Below are 17,545 nucleotides of genomic sequence, written 5' to 3' on the forward strand. Positions count from 1 at the left end.
GCCAAGGCGGGTGGATCACGAGGTCAGGAGTTCGAGACCAGCCTGACCAACATGGTGACACCCTGTCTCTACTAAAAATACAAAAATAAGCTGGGCATGATGGCAGGCACCTATAATCCCAGCTACTCGGGAGGCTGAGTCAGGAGAATCGCTTGAACCCAGGAGGTGGAGGTTGCTGTGAGCCGAGATTATGCCACTGCACTCCAGCCTGGGCAACAGGGTGAGACTCCATCTCAAAAAAAAAAAAAAAAAAAAGTCTCAACACTTAAAAAAATATTAATAGGTGCAGAGTGACAGCCAAGGGATGTGAGGGTTTTTTTGTGGGAGGAGAGTGATGAAAACGTTCTAAAATTGACTCTGGTGACAGTTGCACAACTCTGACTATGAAAGGCCATTGAATTGTATACTTGTGATGGGTCAGTTGTATGGTGTGTGAATTCTATCTCAAAGTTGTCACAGAAAACAGGTGAATCTGGGCAAAACGTTTGGGAGTATTCTTTGTGCGATTCCTTATAACTTTCCTCTACATTTCAAATTATTTACCAGTACGGTTTTTTAAATGGGTGAATCAGATCTTAAGTCAGGGGGATTTTAGAAATCTTCCCTGTCCTCCCTCACCCAGTAAGCATTTATTCCGGATTTATTCCACACCGTGCTTGTCACGATCGTGAGCACTGGACAGGCATTCAGTGCCTCGGTCCAGTGCCCTCCTGGGACGTAGGTCCTATGGATTTCCCCACTGTACAGGTGAGGAAACTGAGGCCCACCGAGGGGCATGGCTGGCCTCCATTTATAGTAGAGAAAGCAGGACCCGAAGTCGGGATATCTCCCCGGAGAGACTGGACCCTTCCCTGTGGAGCTAGCCTGACCCAGGGCCAAATCCAGGCTTCCATGTTGGTTATGGGGTGTGGGTCCAGAGATGAGCCCTGAAAAAAAAAAAAGGCAGGATGGTGTTTGTGTGCGTGGTGTTTGTTTGTTTTTTTTTCCCCCAAGGAGGCTAATTCAGTCGCTCGCACATGTCTTGGCCACAGCACCTGGGCCAGCTTCTGGCCGGAGGGGCCTCAGAAACCTCAGCGGCGCCTGTTGCAACAGCGTGGCTACCACACGGCAACACCGACAGCTGCTCAGGAAGACACGGCGTCAGGCTGCCCGACACAGGTGGCGGAGACAGGGATGGACCACCCTGGCCAAGCGCAGCGTGGATTCCGGCCTCCAGGCCCGGGCGGCGTGACTGCCCTGCTGGGGGACCATCACCTCCCCGCTCCCAGGTGAGGTGAGATCCTGAAACCGAACCTGCCTTGACCAGTTCCCCCTTCCAAGGCCAACGAAACATGGGACTTCCACCAACGATTCCTCTTTGGGAGTTGTCTGTCCCATAGGGCAGGACGTGGAGAGCTGGATTCAGGAAGTTGCTGGGCGTCTTCAGTTTTCAACTTCGCGTTTTCACTTTTCTTATCAGAAAGGTGCATGAGTAATACTGCGAACGCAGCACCTCGTGCGGTGGAACTACCTTGAGGTGCGGAGTCCCCGAAACTTCACTCTTCTCTTAAGTGAGTGTCAAGGCAGGAATCTGAGATGAAACGAAAGTAGGAATGAAAAGAGCTGAAATAGAAACGAGAAGAGCCAGGGACAGGAGCCAGAGCAGGCCACAGGCGCCGCGTCTCCGTGCGAGACGGGAATGTTCTACACTCAGAGTGCGCTCTGGATGGTCTCACTAGGGGGACAGCACCATCCCAGAAAGGGACGCAGTTTCGTGAGCCACCCGGACCTGGCCCCACCCGTGGGCAGCAGCTACCTGACACGCAAAATCATTTCTCCTCTGTCAGCCTCAGTTTCGTCTGTAAAATGGGGCACCATTAATGCCCACCTCACCAGGTTGGAGAGGGTGAAGTCAGCATGCCCATCAATGGGTATTAGGACATTAGTCATAATAACTAGGATTTACTGAACACCTGTTTTCTCTGTCAATCAAACAATATTATGCAACATTGAGGTGTTTCCCCACCACGGGCTGGGCGTTTCGCTGAGAACGGGCTGGCTGTGTCCTTCTTTGCTAGTCAGAACCATCCTGCAAGGCTGTCTTCTTACTCCTATTTCACAGATGAGAAGACTGGCATCATCAGGGCCAAGTCCAGCCCAGAGTGGGTGTAAGTTTGTGAGCTTGCTGCTTAAACAACCTAAATAGGGTCCCTCTTCAGGATAAAAGTACAAAATGTGCCACACGTGCCCTGTAAGGGAGCAGGCAAGAAGGGAGACCTGGAGTTCCAGCTTCATTAGCCTGGTGATCCATCTGCAGTCCTGCCAGGTTCCCCAAGCCTGGGTGAGCCCAGCACCATGACCTCAACACAAAGAGCAAAGACCTGATGCGTGCAGAGTAGGAAGCTGTTTTCCTAAAGCAGTCAGCAATATGTCACCCTGGGGCCTTGGAGGGGAGCAGGTGTGGACCAGCACGGGGAGGAGGGAGGAGGCCAGCATGGAGGCAGGCAGTGCAAGGGAAGGGAGGGGGCAGGAGCAGGGCTGAGAGGGAGGCATGCAGAAGGGAGGCAGGAGGAGGCTGCCCTGGTAGGTGAGTGCCCCTACGAACCGTGGCGTGCTGAGGCCACTGAGGGTGAGAGGTGGGTACTGGCCCCACAAGAGCCAGGTTCTAGGATGTTCCCTGTGGCTCTCAGGTGGATAATGGAGCACGGCAGCCAGCCTGAAGACCTGGAGGCCAGCTGGGAAGCTGTCATGATTTCATTTTAATTAATTTAAACTTAAATAGCCACATGGGGCTCGTGGCCACAATATTGGGGATAAGAGAACATTAAGTTGGGGGCTCTGATGTGATCTCCCCACGTGGCTGAAGATAGCTCTGTCGGAGGTGTAGGAAGCAGCCAAGAAGGGTGGCCAAATGTTTGCAGGGAAACCAGTTACCCCACTATGGGAATAACCCAGGGGAGAGATGGTGGTGGCCCGGAGGGAGCAGGGCAGCTAGGCAGCATGTGGGTTCCTAACTTCATAGCTGTCCTCACTGGAGAACTAGGAGCCAGGAGGAGGAGGAAGAGCTTTGGGGTGAGGGGAGAGGGTTGCAAGGATGAATTTGGGTTAAGACGTTTTGAGTGTGAGGTGCCTGCAGGCTGTCTGGGCAGAGCAGTTCAGAGGGTATTCCTTAGACGGTTCTAGAATTCATTGTACTGGTGCTAAAGACATGGACTTGGAAGTTGTCAGTCAAGGGTGGCAGCTACATCGTGGGAGTAGATGTGGTCCCATGAGAAGACCCAGGATGGACCTGCACAGCCCAAGGAGATGACAGAAAGTGACCTGAAATTCCCTCCTGGCAATGCCACCAACACATCTGAGCACACACGGGCACTCTTGGACTTGGGGGCGCTATCTCAGTTACTGCTGGCCACCCATCCTCCCCATCTTTAATCCCCCACCCAGTGCCAGCTGGATACCCTGCCTGTTCTCACCTGGCTACCTGCCTGTTCTCACTCTGGCTACCTGCATCTCCTTTGCTGCCTGGGCAGCAGCCCAAAGTAGCAAAGAATTCACAGCCTCTGGCAACAGCCCTTGGATGTGTCCCTTTCACCTTCATAACAGCCCTGAGAAGCAGGTACTGTCAGTATCATCCTGCTGTACAGATGAATAAGGTGGGGCACAGAGAGATGGGGCCACTGGCCCACAGTCCCATAGCTTGTGGGTGGCAGAGCCAGGATTCCAGCCAGGCCACCTGTCACCAAGTGGCACTTATAGCTGGTCATGCCTCCTCGTTGTTGTACCCGGCTATGCCCAGCATGCGTGCTCATGCCATTCACCTGCCCTGATGTTGGGCTGCTTCCAGCCATATCCGTGGGGCCCTGCGGGAGAGGAGCAGCAGCGTGTGTTATGCTGTTGGCGCCGGCCCTGCCCCAGGTGCTCTCCATGCACTGTATCCTCGCCAGCCCACTCTAGGGGCTTCTCTCATCCCCGGTCTCCACTGCAGGCCCAGCGCTGGGGCTGCTGCTTCACTGGAGGAAGCTTCTATCTTCACACTCAAGATTTGGTGTCAAAAAATAAAGAAAAATAAAGCTGGGTTCAAAATTAGCACAAGATTCGCTACAAAGAACACAAGACACAATTTCCTGTATGGTTTTTTTTCTTCAGTTTTTTTAAGACTTCCAGAAAAGTTTCCACTGCAACACTGAGACCAAAAGGGTAGAAAATGCAAATGTGAGGATCCAACCTTGAGCCATCATCTGCCCCCAGCACAGGGCAGCCACAGAGAGATCAGGAGAGGGACAGCCAATTCCTAAAGACCAGAGGCTCCAAATGGGAGATGGGCAAGAATCGTGAGGGGTCACCAAGACAGTGGGCTCCTTTGACCCTGTGCCCTGAGCCTGTAGGTGCTTGGCTCCATACATGGATGGAGGATGCATGGGGAAGTGGGGAGCTGATGAATGGGTAGATGAGTGGATGGATGGTTGAGTAGGTGGATGCATGGATGATGAATGTGTGGGTGGATGAATGAATATGAGTGAGTGAGTGAGTGAGTGAATAATGAGTGAACTGTGTTTCTAAAAAACATATCACTTGACAGCTAACAACCAGTGTGAGAGGAAACACAGCCCCAAATGCTTATCATTGCAGTTGTGGGACTCACACAGACTCACAGTCACCTTTGAGTCCTGGCTCTGCCCTTGGTGGCCGGGGACCTTTGGACAGGGCTCACCCACAGGATGGACCTGCTGATCCCAGTAGCCCACAAAGTGGAGCTAAAGTGTGCAATCTAAGAGCACAGGGGTCCTGCATTCGACCCAAGAAAGAGATCGTAGTTTACCAACAAAGTTCTCAGGGGAGGCAAGACTCCAAATAGCTGTTCAGACCCAGACAAATTTGTGGACTAAAGGGAGACAGGAAACCACTCCACAGAAAAGATCAACTTTTCACCTTCCAAGTCTCTCTGCAATGGAAAAAGCAGCTCTGTGTACAATAGAACTCTCCCATCCTTCAAGAATTCAAGCCCACAAATGACCAGTTGTGGCGGATTAATGCTGGCCACAAGTTCTCTGACACTCAGCCCATTAAAGGTGGGGGTCTGTGTCTCTTTCTTCAATCCAGTAGGCTCTGTGCCTGCTTTGACCAGCAGCATAGGTAGAAGTGCTGCTGTGTCCATTTCCAGGCCTGAGACTTAAGAATCTGCCAGCTGCTTCTTCCTGCCTCCTAGAACATGTTCTCTTGGTGTCCTGAGCTACTGTGGAAGAAGTCCATTTATGCTGGTGGGGAGAGCACATGGAGAGACCCGAGGTGATGTGGAGACAGAGAGCTGACAGCCTTCCCATCATCCCCATCAGTGAAGCCACCTTGGTCCATCCAGAGCAGGCCATCAACCAGCTGAGTCCCACTGAGGGACCCCCGTCAATGCCAGGGAAGCAGAACAACCAGTCAGCTGAGCCCTGCCTAAACTGCTGACCACAAAGCTATGAGATAGAATAAAGTGGTTATCTTTTATGCCACAGAGCTTGGGGCAGTTGGTTTCGCAGCAGTAGAGAACTGACACACTAACTCTTCTGCCTAAAGAGCCATGGACCATATGTCGTCTCTGAGACACTGTGACTCTGAGTCATAGAGCTCCAAAATCAACAAGGGTCAGGCCCTTCTACTTTAACTCTCACTCTGGCTTGATAAAACCCAGATCCATGAGGCTAAGACATGGGTATAAGATTAAAAATCCCAAATTAATTGACTTAAAAATTTCATTTCATCCCCATTGAAATGTACTCCTAAATGCCCCCTAAAGGAAGGAAAAATGGAAAAAATTAAAAGACAAGATAATATGAATTCTAATGGTGAAGATTATCCTTCTATAGTGTCCAGGGCAGCTAAGGCCCAAGTCTTCCTCATTCACTTGTTTTACTCAACAGACATCTACTGAGCTGAGCACCTCCTATGTTCCAGGTGCTCTAAGACATAGGCTCTAGGGATACAGCAGTAAACACAGACAGACACAGTCTGATCCTTCTTGAACTTATTGCCTTATAGAGGAAACATGCTAATTAAAAAGAAAAACTTGTTCAAGCGTGGCTCACACCAGCAATCGCGGCAGTTTGGGAGGCCATGGTGGGAGAATCGCTTGAGGCCAGGAGTTCAAGACCAGCCTGGGCAACATAGTGAGATCCCATCTCTACAAACATAACAAACAAAAAATAACAGGCGTGGTGGTGCATACCTGTAGTCTCAGCTACTTGGGAGGCTGTGGCAGGAGGATTGCTTGAGGCCAGGAGTTTGAGGCTGCAGTGAGCTGTGATCACCACTGCACTCCAGCCTGAGTGACAGAGAAACACCCTGTCTCTAAAAAAATAAAAGGAATAAAAGAAAAGCTCCTGCCAGGCGCCATGGCACAAACTTGTAATCCCAGCACCATGGGAGGCTGAGGCAGGCAGATCATGAGGTCAGGAGTTGGAGACTAGCCTGGCCAGTATGGTGAAACCCCATCTCTACTAAAAATATAAAAATTAGCCTGGCGTGATGGTACACACCTGTAGTCCCAGCTACTCGGGAGGTTGAGGCAGAAGAATGGCTTGAACCCAGGGGATAGAGGTTGCAGTGAGCTGAGATCGCGCCACTGCACTCCAGCCTGGGTGACAGAGCGAGACTCCATCTCAAAAAAAAAAAAAAAAAAGAAAAGCTCCCACACAGAAGTGTATGCATGTTGAGGTGGCGAGCCCTGTGCATATGCAATGGGGGCAGCCCTAATCTGGAGGGTGGTCAGGAAAGGTTTTCCTAAAGTGGTAGACCCTACTTCAGGTAGACTCTGAAGGAAGCAGGAGTTAGCCAGTACAGGAGGAAAGAGAGTGGATTCCAGGCAGAGGAAATGGCACGTGCAAAGGCTCCCGGGTAGATGGAAGGGGACGTGACATGCTGGAGAATGTGGAAAAAAGCCAGTGTGCCTGGAGCCAGGAGAGCAGGGGGAAGCAGGAGACAGCCAGGGCTCAGGGGATGGGGTGGGTGAGCAGAGCCAGCCCATGCAGACCTTTACAGAGCACACAACCCACGCTCCTTGGCTTTTGAAAAGATGGCGCAGATCCACTTTCTAGCGAATGTCTTGCATAGCTGCTAGATGAAGGGCACCTTGGCTGTGTCAAAACTCCTTGAAGGCCAGGGCTTGAAGGGCCACAGAGGCTGCCTCAGCTGCTTCTCTCCTGGATAGACCAGATGGTCCGCAGAGCACAGTTTCCCAAGGGAGAGAGGTCAGGGCCTAAGCCACTCACTATTCCCCGGCTCTGTTACCTCAGGAAAGTCCTTTAATGGCTTTAGTGAGTCTGGGCTTTGGTTTTCTTCCAGAGTGCAGTATGGGAAGGGGGAAGAGAGTAAACTTCCAGTGGAGAACCCAACAGCCAACATCCACCTTGGTAAGTTACACGGACGGCATGGACCATGGATAGGAAGTGATGAGAATAGCACTTTAATCTGAGATTTACCTCCCAAAAACCGGTAACCCCAGTTTAACCATGAGAAAAACATCAGAAAAGCTCAAACTGAGGGATCTTCTGCAAAATACTCTACCTGAGCAATCCTCAAAACCATCAGCATCATCACAGACAGGCAAAGTCCCAGAAACTCAGCCAAGAGGAGCCCACGGAAACCCAATGACTATCATGTGGAATCCTGGATGGGATCCTGGGACAGGGACAGAAACAGACATGAGGGGATCTGAGGGAATTGGAATTAAGTGTGGATTTCAGTTAATGATCATGTATCATTATTGGTTAATTAATTAGAACGAATGTACCATGTTAATGTAAGATGTTAATAACAGGGGTAACTGAAGGCTGGTAGATGGGAACCATTTGTATTATTTTCTCAATTTTTCTGTAAAACAGTGCTAAAAAACAAGGTCTATATGCTTTAAAAAATTCGGATACCCAGGCCTCATCTCTAGAGATTCAAATTCCAGCCTGGGTTGGTGCAGGCACTGATCTTTTTTGAAGCTCCCTAATGCGTGGCCAGGGGCAAGTGGCCGAGCTTCACTGTGGACATGGGTGGTGCGGCCATGGCAGGAAGGGCTGCCGTGCTGCAGTCACTCTGGGCTGGGTCCACAACCAGCCTGAGTTAAGCCACACTGGGCACTTAAGGACGCTGAGTGACCATGAGTCGACGGTGCTGTAGCTGGGGTTCCTACTCTGGGTGGGAAAACTGAGCCTGATGCTCTGAAGTCACTGTCAACCACAGGATTCCATGGCTCCCGAAGGAAAAAGCTACCAGATTCTGGACACCTGGATTCTAGCTCAAGCTATGTGTCCTTTAACTTAGTGACCTTCTGGACTCCAGTTTCCAAATCTCCATAGACAGAGGCCAGGACTGGTTGCTGAGAGCTGTCCTCCCCAAACAGAGCAGTGTGCCAGGCTAACCCACAGCTCCCCTTTGGTGGAGGTCTACCGAATCTTGACCACTGTCAAGGTCAATGTTGTCCTGTAAGAGCAATAAGTTCTGCAGTGAGCATAGTGTCGAGGAATGATGGTTATGCTCAGGAGCCCTGGATTTGGACTGTGCTGGTGAGTAGCAAGCTGCTTAACCTCTCTGTGCCTCTGCTTCCTCATCTGTAAAATGGGAATGACAATAATGATGACCTCACAGCACTGTTTGCAACTAAAAGAGATGATCCAGGCAGTGCTCCAAAAGTGGTCACTGTTACCCAGGAGACAGAGAGCAGGGCTGGACAGAAACTCCATGTTTTACTCATTGATGTGGACCCAGGCTTGGCATGTGGGTGGTTAGCAAACATCTGTGGAATTGTTAAATAATTAACCAAGTATTATAAGACAAAACAATGAGCTGAACATTCTGTAGTGGAACAAGGCATAGGTAGCTACAAGACACAGGATGGAAGGAAAGACTCTGTACGTCCTAGAACTTGGGAAACATTTGCCTTGTGGCCTGTAGCAGGCAGAATAATGGTGTCCCATCCTCAAGACTTCCATGTCCTAACCCCGGAACTTATAGACAGGTTAGGTTACACAGCAAGGGGGAATTAAGGTTGCAGATGGAATCAAGGTTGCTAACCTTAAAAGAGGGAGTTTATCCTGGATTATCTGGGTGGACCCACTGTCATCACAGGGTCCTTATAAGTGGAGAAGAGGCAGAAGAGAGTCAGAGAGGTGGGATGTGGGAGGGACTCACCTGGCATCACTGGCTTTGAAAGTAGAGGGAGTGCCCACAAGCCAAGGAGTGCAGGTGGCTTGTAGAAGGTGGAAGAAGCAAGAAAACAGATTCTCCCCTAGAGCCTCTAGGAGGAACAAAGCCCACATCTTGATCTGAGCCCACTAGGACTGACGTTGCATTTCTGGCCTCCAGCGGTGAAAGAGACTAAATGTGTATTATTCACAAATTCGTGCTTATTTATTACAGCAGCTATGGGAAGCCAATACAAGGAGTGTGCAAGAGCCTACAGCGAGGGCCAGAGACACCTGCTCAGCCAGTGACAGGGAAGAAAGGTGACAAGGGCTTTAAGCATTCTTTTGGACATAGGGAGAGACTGTCAAACTGTAGTCATCACTCAACGCTCTTCTCACTGATTTATTTGCTGTTATTTTCAGGCATATAATCTTTCAGATGATTGGCCACAAATTTCAGTGTTTAAAAGCAAGTTACCAAGAGAAAAATGCTGAAAGTCCTTGCTCTCAGTCCCCTTCCGACCCGTACACTCTCAGACACTGGATAGGTCACTGAAACAACTGAACAAAGATATCAGGGGGAAGGGGGTGAATTACAGGCCATTTTCATTTACTCAGTCAGTGTCCATCGCTACACTGTAGTGGATATTTGTCACTAATGTGGGCACCCCAGCCTCAGAGCCCATCTGCTGTTTACAGGATTTTCTCTCCCGTGAGAGGGGAGTAGGACATGCCAGACACTCATGTTTCCAGCCTCCTTTGCAGCTAGAGTGCAGTCATGTGACCCAGGCTCCCCAGGTGCCCCCACACCTGGTGTTAACTCTGTAACTAGTACCCAAGAAGCAAGGGAGCAGGGCCTGGCATCTACGCACCCCACATCCTTCTATGAGGTCCCATGCTCCTTAACTACAGTTGGCATTTGCTGTTTACAACAAACACCTCTAACTGATTCAGGGTTGGGACAATGCATGCAAGGCCCTGAAATGCTGTCACCAAATGAGTGTTCTGCAAATGGCCCACCGGCTCTGGTCATCCCTCTCCCCAGGAGGATTAAGGAAGGCTTGGCATTATCATCACCAAATACAATTAACCAGAACAAAAACTACGCAGACCAGTCAAAGAAGAATTAGGAAGACACCCAAGAGCAAACAGCACTGCCCATCCATCAAGGTGCCATTCTCTGTGGGGTGCTGGGTTCTGTGGCAACGCCAGAAATGGCATGATAGGAAAGGTGGCTCACCCTCTCTCACTCTTTCTAGCCCAGTGGCATTCTGAAAGTGCCTTACTTTTCATGTGATACCTCGTTTTCACTCCAGCAACACAGCCAAGTAGGCAAGGCAGGAGAGTCCCATTTTACAGCTGAACAAGTGGAGGAACAGAGGGGTGGGGCCATTTCCGTAAATGATGGGGCCAGGGTGGGAACAGAAGGTTCTAGAGTCCTCAAGCTTTTCTAATTGGCAAGGAAGGGGTGGGAAAGAGGTGAGGAAGAGAAGTCCGATAATGTCCCTCAGGACGCCTCGGGCTGCAAGGAGCAGAGTCAGATTCCTTGACTCCAACTCAAAGGAATGTCTGCCCCACAAACAGAGAGTCCTAAATCAAGGCAGCCTAGGGCTGGCACTTCAGGCTCTGCCACTCCCATCTCCACGTGTCAGCGCCATCCTTGGCTGGCAGCAAGATGGGGGCCTCATTTCCATCCCATCCTCTGGACACGCCACGTGGCAAGGAAGGAGGGACCTTCCTGGAAGCCCCAGCAGGTCTTTTTCCTCTCAGCTCATTGGCTGTTATTCAGTCCCATGCCCCTTCCTGAGCCAATCACTGTCAAGAGGGTGGGGGACCTTAGAGAGGGATAAAAGATTCATAGCTGGTAGTGAGGATGGGGACCCCTCCCACTGAACCATACAGAGGAGGACTCGATAGCTGAACAAGATTAGAGCTCTATGAGCAAGGAAGAAAGGGAGAATGCATGTCGGAGGTGAAGCAACAGTGTTCCCATCAGTGGCCAACTTCTAAGAGAATCCTGGACTGCCACCTGAGCCTGGTCCCTGAGTCTCTGTTTCGTTTCGTTTCTTTTCTTCTCTTCTCTTTTTTTTTTTTTTTGGACAGGGTCTCCCTGTATCATCCAGGCTGAAGTGCAATGGTGCAATCACAGCTCACTGCAGCCTTGAACTCCAGGGCTCAAGCGATCCTCCTGCCTCAGCCTCCCAAGTAGCTGGAATCACAGGTGCACACCACCATGTCTGGCTAATTTTTTAAATTTTTTTTGTGGGAATGAGGTCTCCCTAGGTTGCCCAAGCTGGTCTTGAACTCCTGGGCTCAAGTGATCCGCCCACCTTGGCCTCCCAAAGTTCTGGGATTACAGGCATTGAGCCACTGTGCCTGGCCTCAGTTTCTTTATCTAAACAGTGGGAATGATGCTCTTGCAAGATGTTGGGAGGGTTAGGTGGCATGGTGTGTTCACAGGTTCTCAACAACCTTGAGTTGCTGTCCTAATGAGGAAGATGCTCAGTTGCCCCTAGGACGTTCCCCCTTTCTTCCTTGCTCACAGAGCCCTGATTTTGTGCAGATGTCCAGTCCTCCTCTATATGACTTGAGAGGAGGGGTCCCCATCCTCACACCCAGCTATGACTCCCCATCACTCTCTAAGGTCCCCCATCCCCCTTGACAGTGATTGGCTCAAGAAGGGGCATGAGACAGAATAAACACATTTATCTTCCCTGTACACCAGATCCTCCACACAGCCTTTTGATCGCTGGCATAATCCATGAGCCAAAGCGTTAGTGGTGCCTGTGTCTATGTCTTCAAGACCTGGAGCGGGCCCTATGTTGGAAACGTGCCACCGCCCAGGGACCTTGGGGTTATGGAACTGGAACTAATTACACTGAAGCACCTCTTGGTCCCCATTCAGCAAGAGTTACGGTCACCAGGAGCCCCTCGAGGTAATTAGCTCTCACCTGATGAACGGTTCAAAGTCAGAACACGAGTCAGCATTAGCGGAAGATGGTGATCAGTTCCAGAACATTCTGGTCACTTCAGAATGTGTGGCTCACCCACTCACGCATTCACCCATTGGTTGTTCATTTGACAAACATCGCTCGTGTGCCTGCTCTGTGTCCGGGCGTGGGCTGGACACGCGGTCAGCATCCACTCCGTTTGGGTTTCTAGGCACAGGCTCTTCTGTGCTTGGCGTTTTTAAAGCAATCCCATTTGAAATGCAACCGAAATTGTAAGCCTCGTTTGAACTAATTCTTTTCTTCCCACACAACCGAAGACGTGTCTGATGATGTCGTTCAGACTTTCCAACTACAAATAACCTTTCGTTCAAGCCCAAAAACACGATGGACGGGAAGGAAAATTTCTTGTGAAACCCCTGCACTCACAGTGGTTTGAGAGGAAATATCGTCTTGGCTGTGACAGCATCATGGTCGAATCTCACACCCAGAGAAAGGAAACGCCGACTTTAACCTCAAAACGAGGAAGATCATAATAGTGAAAAGAAAAAAAAGAAAGACAAAAAACGTCTACCCCAGAAATCCCTAACTGCTGCCCAGCCTGGGAACGTGTTGGGAATTTTTCCAAAGAAAGAGACCAAAGGACAACCCCAGGATGGCTGAGAGCTTGGGAAAACGGAGAGAGAACCCATGAGACAGCCACGGGAGGAAGGCAGATGCCAGGCAAGACGAGGGTGGCAGAAGCGAGTCAGGAGGAAGTGGCTTTGTGAGCCATCGACCTCACAGAGGGGGAGAAGCAGAAACGTAACCAAGCAAGGTGCAGAGCTATTTTCAGCCTTGGGGTTTTCACCCCAGGGTCCCCAAAGTGCTTGGGGCAGAGTACAGCTCCCCTTTGAGAAAGTCGGTGCTCTGGACTGATGGGAAGGACAAAAGAGAAGCCAGCTGAGAAGAAGGAGAGTCAGGGGATGCGGGGGTGGCACACGCCCTCAGTGGAGCCTTGGGTTCCAGGCACCCACGCTCTGGGCCTCTGTTTTCTCACCTGCTCACTGAGGTTCTGTGTGAGATTCCTATGGTGGCTGTAACAAATGACCACAAATTTAGTGGCTTGAAACAACACACATTTATTCTTTTACAGTTTTGAGAAGTCAAAGTGTGGGCAGAACGGTTCCTTTCTGGAGGCTTTAGGGGAGAATCTGTTTCCTCGCTTCTCCAGCCTTTGGAGGCCACCTGCAGTCCCTGGCTCACAGCCATCTTCAAAGCCAGCAGTCGCATCGCCCTGACCTCTGCCTCCATCAACCATCTCCTTGCTGACGCTGACCCTCCTGCCTCCCTCTCATAAGGACTCCTGCGATGACGATGATGATGACGATGACTACGATGACTGATGACTACGAAGTGGGGCTGTGAAAGGAAAATCTCTTGGACCCCTTCAAACTGGGAACTGCTCAGGGCAAATCTCCCTTCCTTTCTATTCGATGAGTATTCTGATTGCCTCGCTTATCAGAAACTCAAAAGAATGCAACCCGTTGTCTCACCTACCTGTGACCTGGAAGCCCCTCTCCTGCTTCGAGCTGCCCGCGCCTTTCTGGATGGAACCGGTGTCCTTCTTACATATACAGATTGATGTCTCGTGTCTCCCTAAAATGTATAAAACCAGGCTGTGCCCGACCACCTTGGGCAATGTTGTCAGGACTTCCTGAGGCTGTGTCACGGATGCACCTCCTTACCTTTGTCAAATAAACCTCCTTAAAGTGATACAGACTTGTCCTTTTTCTCAATTGACAGGACCAACCCAGATAATCTAGGCTACTCTCCCCGACTCAAGGTCACATCTGTAACGTCCTTCATGCCATGAAAGGTCACATAGTCACAGGTTGTTTCCTTGAACTCGGTAAGAGTCTCTGTAAGAGGATGACCCTTCTACAAAACCCACTATCAGTTACAATGGTGGCTAATGTTTATCCAGGGCTTCCTCTCCCCCAGCTGCCGCTCCATGACCCATGTGTTCTACCAGCATCCCCACGAGTTAAATCCCATCCTTATGTTCTCTCCACAGATGGAAAACAAGGCTTGGGGTGGGCGCACCGAATGACTAGTTCACGTTCACACGGCAGCAAACAGCAAAGCGCGAGCTCTCGGCCACGTCAATATCCTGCCACCCTGGTGTCAGAGGCAAGACTGGCCTCACCTGACTGAATCAAAACAGATCCAGGGTTGAACGTAAAGCTTCTTAGCAACAGGAGCTGTCATCCATTGCTCCTAGATGAGGATGCAAACTGGCACCGCCATTTTAAAAGACAGCCTGTCAGTTTCTTGAAAACTAAACACACTGTTCCCGTACGATCCGGCAACTGTGCTCCCAAGTGTTTACCCGAATGAGTTGAAAGCATATGTCCACACCAACACCTGCACACAGATGTTCACAGCAGCTTTATTCGTGATTGCCAAGTGGCACGGAGCTTACTGAGGTGCCACCAGTGAGTTTTGCGATGCCATCTGAGTTGCTGAATTAAGACAAAGTCCAGGAAGGAAAGTCAAGACTGTCACCATAGTGGCCTGGCCTGTTTCTCACTGCCCTCCTGGCACGGCGTCCTCTAACCCTCATCGTTCCCCTCACACCACGTGCTCTCTGACTTGGTCCTTCTCACTCTGCCATGCCCACTCCCTCCCTGTCATCCTAGCTCCTCGCAGTTCTTTGAGTCCTGGATCAAACCCTACCTGCCCTCCATCCAAATCCCTCTGTGGCCCTGAGATTGGATAAGGAGCCCTCCCCTGTCTCCTTTTCCTAGACCATGAGCTGGGGAGGGCAAATGCAGGAGCACCCGCTGTGGGCCCCGCATCCCAGCTCTGAGCCTGGGTTCCCTGACCCTTTAGCGGGTGGCCTGGACACTCAGAGTTCCCGTATGTTCCCAGCCGCAGTCTCTCCTTTATCTCACCCGTCCGCCACACACTGCCAGGACATCTCCAGAACATACCCCTGACCCTCTAGCCCCTGCCCTGACATAGTCATAGAATTTATTGAGAATTCATTGAGAGCCCCGTGTGAGTCAGGTGTAGGCACTCACCCAAGAGCCCCACACAAGCACGTGAAACCATGGAAACTACTACCATCATCCCTGTTTTGCAAATGAGGAAACTGAGGCTCCGGAAAGCCAGGTGACCCACACATGCTCAGCTTGCTAGACAGTGTCAGAGCCTAAGTTCACCCACGTCAACCCAGAGCCCTCTCATACCTGTACCTCTGATGGCATCCCATTGCCGAAGAATAAACCTAACACACAGTCTGGCACTCAGGGCCATTCCCCACTATGGCTCGTACCCGACCTCACCATCACACCCCTCACCACGCCTGCACAGCACAGCCGTCTCCCAGACACAGCATGCCCTGTGGGCCTCGGAGGTCATGCTTGCCTTCCCCATCTGACACTCTCCTCTTTTTTTTTTTTAACCTCAAGGCCCAGTTTAAATATCATGTTTCTGTGAAATCACTCTGGGAAGAGTACGGCTCTGGGATCAGCACTGCCCAGCCTCCCAAACAAGGCTCCCTCGTCTAGGGAGCACAGATGCAGCGAACCGCGACTGCAGCTGGATGAGGAGGGGATGACAGGAACCTCGGTCCAGGCTGGGTAGGGATGGGCCTATGTGGTGAGGAGCCTGGGCTGGTGTTAGAAACCGCCAGGAAGACCTGGGGGGAGCAGCGGGAATCAGTGCCAGGCTAAGGGATGGCCGGGTTCCCTCGTGGAATCCTTTGGAGTCCCATGTAGGACCTGCTGTCATGTCTGAGACTTAGACCTTCTCCTGGTTTCCACCATAGCTTCTATTTACCAAGAGGGCCCACACAGAGTAGGCAGGGGGATGTTCAAAATGCTTCGCTGCAGGCACCAGCCACTCGAGCAGATGCCAGCGCTGCAGCACGGTGTGGGCTCCCTTCCCGATCCCCAAGAACACCCACGTGTCCGCCAGGGAACGATGAAATGCAGTGCAGAAGCTGGACAGCCTAAAGCTGCACTTCACCAAGAAACACACAAGGAGCCCAACCCCACCAGTCATCGGACAAGTGCAAATTTAAACCGAAATGAGCACCACTACCTCTGCCAGGATGACTAAAATATAAACGACTGAAAGTACCAAGCGTTAGTGAGGATACAGAGCCACGGAAACCCTCGTGCTGCCCATGACCGTGTGCACCAGGGCGACCCACGGGAAACAGGCCCACTCGATTGACAGGGCCAACCCGAATAATCTAGGCTACTCTCCCCAGCTCAAGGTCACATCTGTAACGTCCTTCGTGCCATGAAACGTCACATAGTCACAGGTTGTTTCCTTGAACTCTCTAAGAGTCTCTGTAAGAGGATGACACTTCTACAAAACCCAGGTTGTCAGCAGGTCAGCAGGTCATCACGCTGAATGTACACACACCTGTGACTCAGAAATCCCGCTCTGAAACAAGTGCACCTGTACACGACCACTCACTGCAGGTCCCACAGTGACAGCCAAAATCTGGACACCAAGCAGGTGCCCCTCCATGGGAGAGTGGGTCAGTCATGGCACAGTCCCACCATAGAATGCAGCAGTGACAGCGAAGAAGCAACTCCAGCTACCTGCAGCAATGGGGGGCTCTCCCCGCCTAGGGCTGACCAAAGGAACTCAGACACAAAGGAGCGTGTACTGTCTACTCCTGTTGATATAACACTCAAGATAACAGGCACGTGTTTAGGGACTAGTTGGCAGTAAGAGTGTAGAGAAAAGCAGGGGTGCTTACCCTAGAAGTCAAGATTGGGCTGACGTCAGCAAGGTCAGACTGCCTTCCCACCAGTGTCTCCTCTCGGTGGGACAGAAGCGAGCCTTAGGCGCCAGCCCGGCCAAGCGGAAGATGCGGGAGGAGGTGTTTTCCCCAGGCCCGTTCTGCAGCAGCTGAGGCCCTTTAGCAAGAAAACATCACATTGTGTCTTCCCACCCTATTTGCCAGACAAGGAAACTGAGACTCAGGGAGGTGAAGGGACTTGCCTGAAGCAGCACAGGCACAGCAAAGGCGGGCAGAGCTCCCTCACCCAAACCCACTGCCTGCCTCCTGCCTCCCGCCTCCCGGTGCTGCTGCCTTTCCCGCTCCAGGCTGGGGCGGCGGGCAGCCATCCCAGAGGGCAGTTGTTGTTGACCTCTGGGCCCTACAGGTTTTCCTGCCTGTGAGGAAGAGAAAGGATCTCAGCCGACATCAGAATCAGGAAATGAAAGGAACCCTTGAAGGAACGACCTTAGGTTTCAGAAAGGCCCAAGTCCCCACCTTCACCTTCGCCTTTGGAAGAGCAGGCTCGCCCTGAGTGAAGCTGCTCCTCGGCTGAGTCTCACGGCCTTGCCTGGGCTGAGCAGGCACAGCTGTCTGGAGTCACTGTTTTCCTAGTGGCTGCACAAAAGCCTCCATTAGCATCTGGAGACCTTCAGAGTAGCTCCGTCTGCCACCCTGGAGGC

At 51.3% G+C, this 17,545-nt stretch overlaps 1 long non-coding RNA gene across 1 annotated transcript; it reads right to left on the bottom strand.

The window, feature by feature from the left end:
• Positions 1 to 248: 248 nt before the first annotated feature.
• LOC103880587 lies at positions 249 to 16,833 on the bottom strand. Its single transcript, XR_002519340.2, has 3 exons — positions 12,083 to 16,833; positions 1,294 to 1,570; positions 249 to 926 (listed from the first exon to the last, which is right to left on the bottom strand). It is a non-coding gene; the product is annotated as an uncharacterized LOC103880587 (long non-coding RNA).
• Between the last annotated feature and the right edge of the window lie 712 nt (positions 16,834 to 17,545).

Source organism: Papio anubis, chromosome 18 (assembly GCF_008728515.1).
Source record: "Papio anubis isolate 15944 chromosome 18, Panubis1.0, whole genome shotgun sequence".
Lineage (NCBI taxonomy): Eukaryota > Metazoa > Chordata > Mammalia > Primates > Cercopithecidae > Papio > Papio anubis.